An 8,418-nucleotide genomic window follows, 5' to 3' on the forward strand; every position below is an offset into this window, starting at 1 on the left:
TACCATTCTACCGCTCTTCTCAAACGACTATAGTAGGGAGACATTTGATCCGATAAATCAACTCCCTTCATCGTTTCATTATAGATAAAAGCTGTGTCCTGTACTAGTTCGTTGTGTTTCCCTCGAAGTATGACGCATTTATGATTTTTTGTAGTACTTAGCATGCATATTGGCCTTCTGTCTGCGAATTTCAAAAATTTCACGCCATTCCGATTTTGCAATGAGGTAAAGGCACCCCGTTTTCTTTCTGCTTTGCTTGCCGCGGCAGGAATTTTTTATTCATCTTTGTTGTCCCAAAAATAAACGTTCTTTTATGCAATAGGTCCTCAGCTAAAAGGACACTGGTATAAAAGCTGACCGTAAATTACGTGCGGCCCTCAAATAGTAATGTTCCTATTAATATGACCACTACATCGTGCGCATGTGTTTTTATTATTAGGGTTTCATTTATTCCGGTATAAATATAAATATTGTGCATGTACCATTCCGGAAGGCACTGTTCATAAATTCTTGGGCCATATTTATGGCGCTTACCTGGAATATATTGGCGAAAACTGTGGCGCCCTATCCACGGAACCATGGTTTCATCGATTATGATGCTTTTACCTGATTTTACAGTATTTTTAAAATTATGAACGATTGCGTCAATAATATTTCGGAGTTTATATAGACGGTTCTCAGTCATAGTGGTGGAATTATCGGAGAAATTTAAGTATTTCAATATTGAAATAAACCGGCCGCGTTTCATTGGGCTTGTTATACACTTCCTCGCATACATGTCCATTTGCGACCATTATGGTCTGATTTCAGGTACCCGCACTGCACCCATGATAAGCAGGGTGCCAATAAAAGAGTTCATTTCTTCCTTTGTAACAGGCTTCCAGTCGTGCTGGCGTCTTCTGCTGCTAGATGCAGAGTTGTTCGTGCATTCTAAAGCATATTCATTCGTTTGGCGTAGTGGCGGAATTTTAGCTGCCACAGCGTCAACTCTTAACTGTCAGTAAGCCACGCATTGTTGTCTAAATTCTCAATAATCCTTCCCAATTACTCGATAGCACACTATATATACAAAAAGTGTTGGCGGGGCGTATTTGCTCCCCCAAAAGTCACCGATTTCCCTCAAAATGCGTGGGCGGTGAGTCCCACCACATGGCCCCCGAAAGACCAAGGGAAAGGGAATTGAATTCTGGAAAATCGCGCGATGGCTCTCGGCCACTTAGCCCGGCAGTAAATCTTCCGCGACCCAGGAAACAAAGCTCTATTGCGGAGTCACATTAGCCCGCACCTTAGATGCTTTTTCCGTACAGCATGTTACTCGTGCCCCAAGTGTGAGGGCCTGGAAATCGTCAGTCGGGGTTTCGATAAAGTTGCCGTTCGCACCCGACATAATTTACGACTAAAGCTTTGTGAATATTCCTTACGCGCGCCATGGTTCTCAGACAAACATGCATGCCCACTTCTTTTTTTGTATTAGTTTGAATAATTTTTTGCAGTATACCGCAAATAAAGCTAAAAAGGTCCTTTACCTACTGTAGTCGCTGTAAGAGTCAGTCGGCACTCTATCTACCATGCTTAAAAATTGCATAGAAAAATTAAATAGTTATGTTTTGTTCATAATATTGAATTTTTATGTTTTTAGTATTCAATATTTGTCCATAATGTTAAAAGAAAGTAACGTAAACCTATTTGAAGCTAAATATTTTCTGAAATATATGCGTGACCCACCGTGCTGCATGCGCCGCCCCACAGGTCAGACGCGTGTGACCCGCCGGTGATGCACGCAGCCCCACGGGACAGACGCGTGTGACCCACCGGTGATGCACGCCGGCGTGAAAGTGTGAAGTAGACAGCTTGAGAGTATTTTATAGCAAAGAGAATTCGAAATAATACTGGAATTATTATAGTATAAATAGCTTCGGTTAGATTATGCATTTCAAGAAAAGGAGCTTGGCGGAATTAGTATAGTGAGTTTAGCACCTACATATGAACATAAAGTTCAGAATGTTATTTTGGCGACAGGATGAATGAAACGAGAAGTGATGTGAAAATGGCAATGTTGCCTAGTTTGTCTTTACAATATTTTGTATTGTAAATTCAGCGATGCCATTTTAGATGACTTAACTTGCAATGCTTAGCAGTAATTAAGAATATTATCCTCCGCGATTAATATTCTTCATAGCATTAGCCAATAAATTGATATTTTGTGAAGATAAACCTCGCGACTGCATCTAAATGTAGATACTTATTTTTCGTATGAAGGCGGGAAGCAAATTATATGTTACAAATTAAATCTCGCTTCAAACAAAATAAATAATACGTGTTGAAAATAAAATTTTAGGCCGCTTTAATGACGTTGTGGACTATTAAACATCTCCTAACCATATCCCAAATCATTTCGAAATAAACGTATCTCAATCATGCGTTAACTTTGTAATACTTCTTATTACTATTGGCACAGATGTAAAGGGATTAGATTCGAAATAAAATATTACTATTGCTTAAAAGTGAAATAAAATTGATTCTAAAATTAATTAAGCGAAACTTTGCTAATTCCTGTGACCTGAGAATCCTCTCGTTACATATGTATACGCAGATTTTCTTACAAATGCATGGCAAGCGTTTACACAACTATACCCAACAAGTGCAGCGCACTTGTTCTTCGCAGATGGTAGTACAATACTCGTGTACGTGCAGATTGCGTGTAAAACGTTAGAGCGTGTGTTCCATTGAATCAATAACGTACTGGATGTCCAATTCTTGTCAGAATTCGTTTAGAACGTGCCATCAAACACGCACAAATGAACTCGAAGTAACGAACTCAAAGTATCGTAACATTAATTGCCCTGCACGTAACTGTTTTAAAAGGAATAATAGCTTTATAGCTTATAAAAGTTGCATAAGCAGAGCATTAGATATATTCCTTACAGTAATCACTACGTAAAGGTATATCAACATTTCTCTAAAGAATTGGAGCGTAATTTTGAACCAACGTCTACCGAACATTTCCAATTAATTCACCAATACACAAGTGAAAGTTCTTAACAATTTCCTACCAAAAATTACCTATACATTTTGCAATACTGCAAGCAGACCATTATCAAAGATCTTCATTGAAGTCACCAAAGGTCTCGCTAAAATTACAGCAATTCGAAAGAAAATAGTACCTGGGAGAACGTTCTTCGTGACACAGAGATCTAGCAAATACTGCCTGGAACTTGTCTAATTACTCTCATGTGTACATGGTGCACACGGAGGACGTATTTAGAGGTAGTTCAGATCGGAGGCAAGTCTACCAAGCCCCATCCGACACCTGCAGCTACGTCAATTCGGCGTGGAAGGAAGTGAGCGGGAAAGGTGAGGGTGAAAGGTAGCGAGAGGAGCCAGCGAATGGCGGCTGCGCGGAGGGAGGTGAAGCTTTATTTATACCGTTGCACTTCTGCATATTTTGGCCGACAGAGTGCCCCGCGTAGGAAACGACACACTCGGTCAGGTGTTACGCTTCATCCACGTTCCATGCATTCTAAGAATCATTCCGAGCAGGTGTGTCATATGTGGTTGTACTCCAGCCTCGGGAGGGTAGAATTTTCGATCGTTCTGGTATGCGGAAGTTGTCACAATCCTAAATACAGCGGCGGTGATGTAGGGAGAGAGGGAAGGTGAAATTTTGGAAGAAAAGTCGGATGATGGAGTGGCGATATCTTTGGTCCCTGAGAAATATAGAGAGAGCCATGAGATCGCGGCACTGTGGAAGTTGAGGTATGTATCCAGCTTGATAAGGAATGTAGAGTGGTTAGAAATACATAAGATAGGTAATCCTGAGTCACTATAGCAAGCAAATTATGGACGTACTTCAGTCGAACTGTTTTAGAGTGCACGATTGCTGAAAAAGAGGGGTATTCGTCTTGTAATCAAGGATCCTGGAAACCTCTTACTTGCCAAGCATATTTTCACCTTTGTTCCACATTCGTAGTAAAGTATATCTGTTTACCTTTATGGTTCCGTTTATCTTCGGAACCCCAACGAACGTTATTGCAAGTTTTCCAACAGTTTGTCTGAAAACTGACGAAAATTGGAAGGTAGGTTACGTTTCACCAAATAGCCGAAGGATAATTTGGCTGAGAATACGAGAGAGGGTTCTTTGGGTGTTGTAGATAGATTGAAGGATGGCAAGGATGTAGAATTTATATATATGCTCAGGAAATAGTAATTGTTAACTGATTAAAGTACAGTGTTAGCGTTAGGTCCATCCACCTGCAACGAGTACCTAGACTTCATATACGTTATAGATGGCAGCTAACCATTTGCAGTCTACGACTTTTTGGCCAAGGAATGATGAGTGTTCAAAGAATTTCCGTTGCAACGCTGATGATAATTTTCAGAGCGGGAATAGGAAACCGTACTGCAATTGACACTTTGTGTTATTTGATTTCAATACCCCGCACGCAGTTATATTATATGGAATTTGACATAGTTATGAATATCGAGCTTCAAATTTATATCAAATGGAGACAGAAGTGCGCCTCTCGAGCGCATTGCGTTAAATAGGTATAGCGAGGTTAAAAAGGGATACATAATTACGATGACGGTCGAATGAATATCGATATTAATACAGAGATTGGACGGTGATAATATTTATTGGCAACAAAAACATAAATATGTGAGAATGACAATGAAGTTACGAATTATTTCTCGGCTTGCTGCAACGCTCAACACGGTATCGCAATACTATGATCCTGTTCGACTTCGACCCTAAACTTCACCCAAACGACAATTACCTTCGACATCAACCAAAGATTAACATTACCATATATGATCGTACTAGTGTTCCGATGCGTTACCCACGGCTTCCCCGACTGACCTGTGCTTTGTGTATTCGACTCTCGTTCTCCCAGTAACCTTCGAAAAGCTACGTGTACATGATGGAAAATGTGCGATATAATATTTATTTTGCAATAAGCAACTGTATACTCTCGGTAATTGCGAAGACAATGCATCTAAAGCAAGTCATTTCGCCCCCTTTGGTAGTTCTACTGTTAATATGAGTTTTATTGTTCATGCCATTGGTTATTTATTTGTGGAGTCTGTAGAGCACTCGAGTGAGCGCTTTTGGCGAAATATATCAGGTAATTAATTTATAAGTACAAATTCTTTGAAATTATTGGTCTTGTCAGGTTCAGCGAAGAATAAGGTAAAGTTTCATGAGGTATATTGGGTAATTTGGGTAGGAACATGAATTGAAAGCAGAGATTTCTTTGCCGCGTTTCGTTTCGTGTCTTTCAAAAAGCGTTTCGGATGTGAATATTAAAATTTATACTCTACTGTCGCAACGATAATATACTACATTTCAGCAGAATCTAATACTTCCAAGTTCGTAAAAATTGGGAATCAAATGTGAAAGACGCGAGCAAAGAAAGAATAAGCTATGACCTCTACGCGCCTGAACGAGTTCAAGAGTATTCAAAAGACCGACTAGCATACGAATTGTATCCCTGCGTACAAGACAACTGCATAACCAGCATCACGATCAGGCCTAGTCCACATCAGAAGTGGTCGATTAGCCATGACTTAGACGTGAACAAATGTAGTCCCCGAAACAATGTAGCTCCCAGTGCCGCAACGAGGGTTCAGCGAGACGTTGATGTCGGACAGACATTACGTACCACTGCCCTAAGGGGTAGAACTTAATCATCACAAGCGTTATGACCGTAGACGCATGCCGGGCCAACTACAGGGCTATACCCTAGCAGCGTACGACTAGGGCTGCTGGAACCTCGTTTCGACTCCAGAAGGAACAGAGTCCCAAAGGCCAACCTGGAACTCGATGCATGATGAGATTGACAGAGGCTCGAATGAGTGTCGGAGGAGAGTCGTGATGATGAGTTACGAGTACACGGAAGTACGTCGCGTAGGCTTGCTGGTACTTAAGGACGGCCGCGATTATCGGGAGATGAACTATGATCTACTTGTTATACGAAAGGGATAACAGAGAAAGGATATGGAAAAGGTGTACTTGCTCCAAGTTATATACCTGACATTTCTTCAAATCACGCGCAGTTGAGTCTGAGCGGAGTAATCTATCTCAAAACCATTATAACGACTTAAATCTAAGTGCAAGCATCCCACGCCGTCCAACAATATCTTCTACCTTGTAACTATATGGTTCTCAACGCACACATCCCTCGACATCCAACGAAGTGTTGCAGATTATATCTTGAGAAGCCTGAAAGCTCAAAGGAGAATATATTAATTTAAATATAAACAGAAAAGGAAGCGGATTGGTTACTCGAAATGGAATAGAAGCGAGACGAATAGAAACGTCCAACGTTAACGAAATGGAAGGATTAATACATAAATGTGACAGAAACTACTCAACGGCGAAATAAAACTTAACTCGAGATAAAAATCCAGCGATGAAGCAATTCGGAAATAGGAATAGGTAGATTCTGAAGTAAAACAAGTAGGGAAGGTCATGTACATTTTGAGTGGATAATGGCTATGGACTAGCCAGTAGATCCAGCCAATGACCACCATTCATCTCCACCTCATCACCGCCCCGCCCCAATGCAACGACCAATTACTCCGCCGACGAAATTTTCGAAACCTTACAAGTTGCTATACTGACGTGAAAACGACTACTGATATCGGTTTCAAACCAGCGAATTCAGATAATAAGCCTATAAAGTAAATATGTAGATTAGTCCTGGGAAAGAGCTGATTAGAATGTGGAACGGTGAGACATATTAAAGGCTACAACGGTATATCTGATTCGAAAGGAGAATAAGAAACCGAAAGGAGACTGTATAAAAGTTGACATACCAAAGCCACCTTGGCCAACTCTGACGGTCGGGAAGGTCGCCTGGGTCCCACTGGTGGAGTCACGGAAGTGCCAGGTCCAGACGCCGAGGTACCTCGACCGAGCACCACCCCGCATGGACCTGAGAAGTCGCGCGGTGCCCCTGTTATACGAGCGCCAATCGGTTTTCGAAAACGACCGAGGATTTTCGAATTTTGCCGATTTCGGTAATAATCACTTTTTCTCTATAACAGTTAATATTTTCATACCTTTTTCTATTTCTACTGTAAATTTATGACTCGGCTTACTTGTTATTAACAACATAAATGAGATGTTAACAATAAATTCAATAGTTTATAGAAAACAAATACAACTTACGGGTTCTCTAAATTAAGGAATACCCTTGTACACACCTTTATGTTAAGTTAACCGTACTACTTTTTATATGAATGTTTTTCAGTCCGAGCAAATATATTTTACAGTTTTATCAATACTGATCACCATGCTAGTATTGCTTGTAGGTGGTTTCATCTTCAGAGGAACCTACATAATACTCTATTGTGAAGCAGACTCGTACCATATAATAAACTCTTTATAAAAATCCAAGAATATTCGTATGAAATATGCTCGGAGAAATATTTCTAATCTCTGATGGCTATTTATAATCATTTAGAAACGAAAGTAATTTCAATTAGAGACGTTGACTAACTGGGGATATTCTCATCTAACTTGTAAGACAAAAATGTACCCCATGCTGTTCTTATTGCTTATTTTTGTATAAATGCACCTTTTTTAAATCTGAGGATGATAGAGCAACTTAGATTACGCATTTGTCTTTGATAAAGTAAACCCTAAAGAAATTACGAAATGGTTATCACAGATTTAAAAGGAAGTTCAAATATATTGGACGGCGTTACCTAGAGCTATCTATTCCCTTATCAAATTCATTCATTCAGTGATACGAGAAACTTATAATTAAATCTTGTAAATTATTTTCGTTCTATTCATTTTTATCACAAAGTCATGCTCTGAACAATTTGTTTTTAACAGTATACTTAATATTTCGTGCATTCGTTGACCGCAAATTTAATTGGCTGTTTAATAATTAAGTAGCAAATGATACTTTCCTATTGTTAGTTTATAATTGTTGCAACCCAGTACCCACATTACCATTATAAAATTTTCATTGTTAGTCTTATCTGGAAGTAATGAAGTATTCAAAGCAAGATCTTTCGGTCCCGATGCTACGTTTACCCCTTATACCTTTAAAATGTATATAGAATCATCCATCAATGTTCCGAATTCTTTGTCCATTATGTTCGTAGTCCTCCCCCTAACTCATTTGATTAATACTAGTTATCTTATTTGCACAGTCAATATATAATATATTTAAATATACGTTTCACATGTACCTATACACATCCAAAGGACCAGCTATCACCATCCTGTCCCACTTCAATCATTCACCACGAAGATTTCCAGTTTAACAAAGCCTCTCGACGTAGACACCACTCATACCACCCAATACTACTCTCTCAGTGCTCTCCATTATGAAATCTCGTCTCTCCTCATTTTCTCAGAAATTTTTCCGAAAGATATCTCATCTATCCCTCTCAGAGACGCTC

The sequence above is a fragment of the Eufriesea mexicana genome, unplaced genomic scaffold, assembly GCF_001483705.2.
Source record: "Eufriesea mexicana isolate 0111107269 unplaced genomic scaffold, ASM148370v2 scaffold2501, whole genome shotgun sequence".
Classification (NCBI taxonomy): domain Eukaryota; kingdom Metazoa; phylum Arthropoda; class Insecta; order Hymenoptera; family Apidae; genus Eufriesea; species Eufriesea mexicana.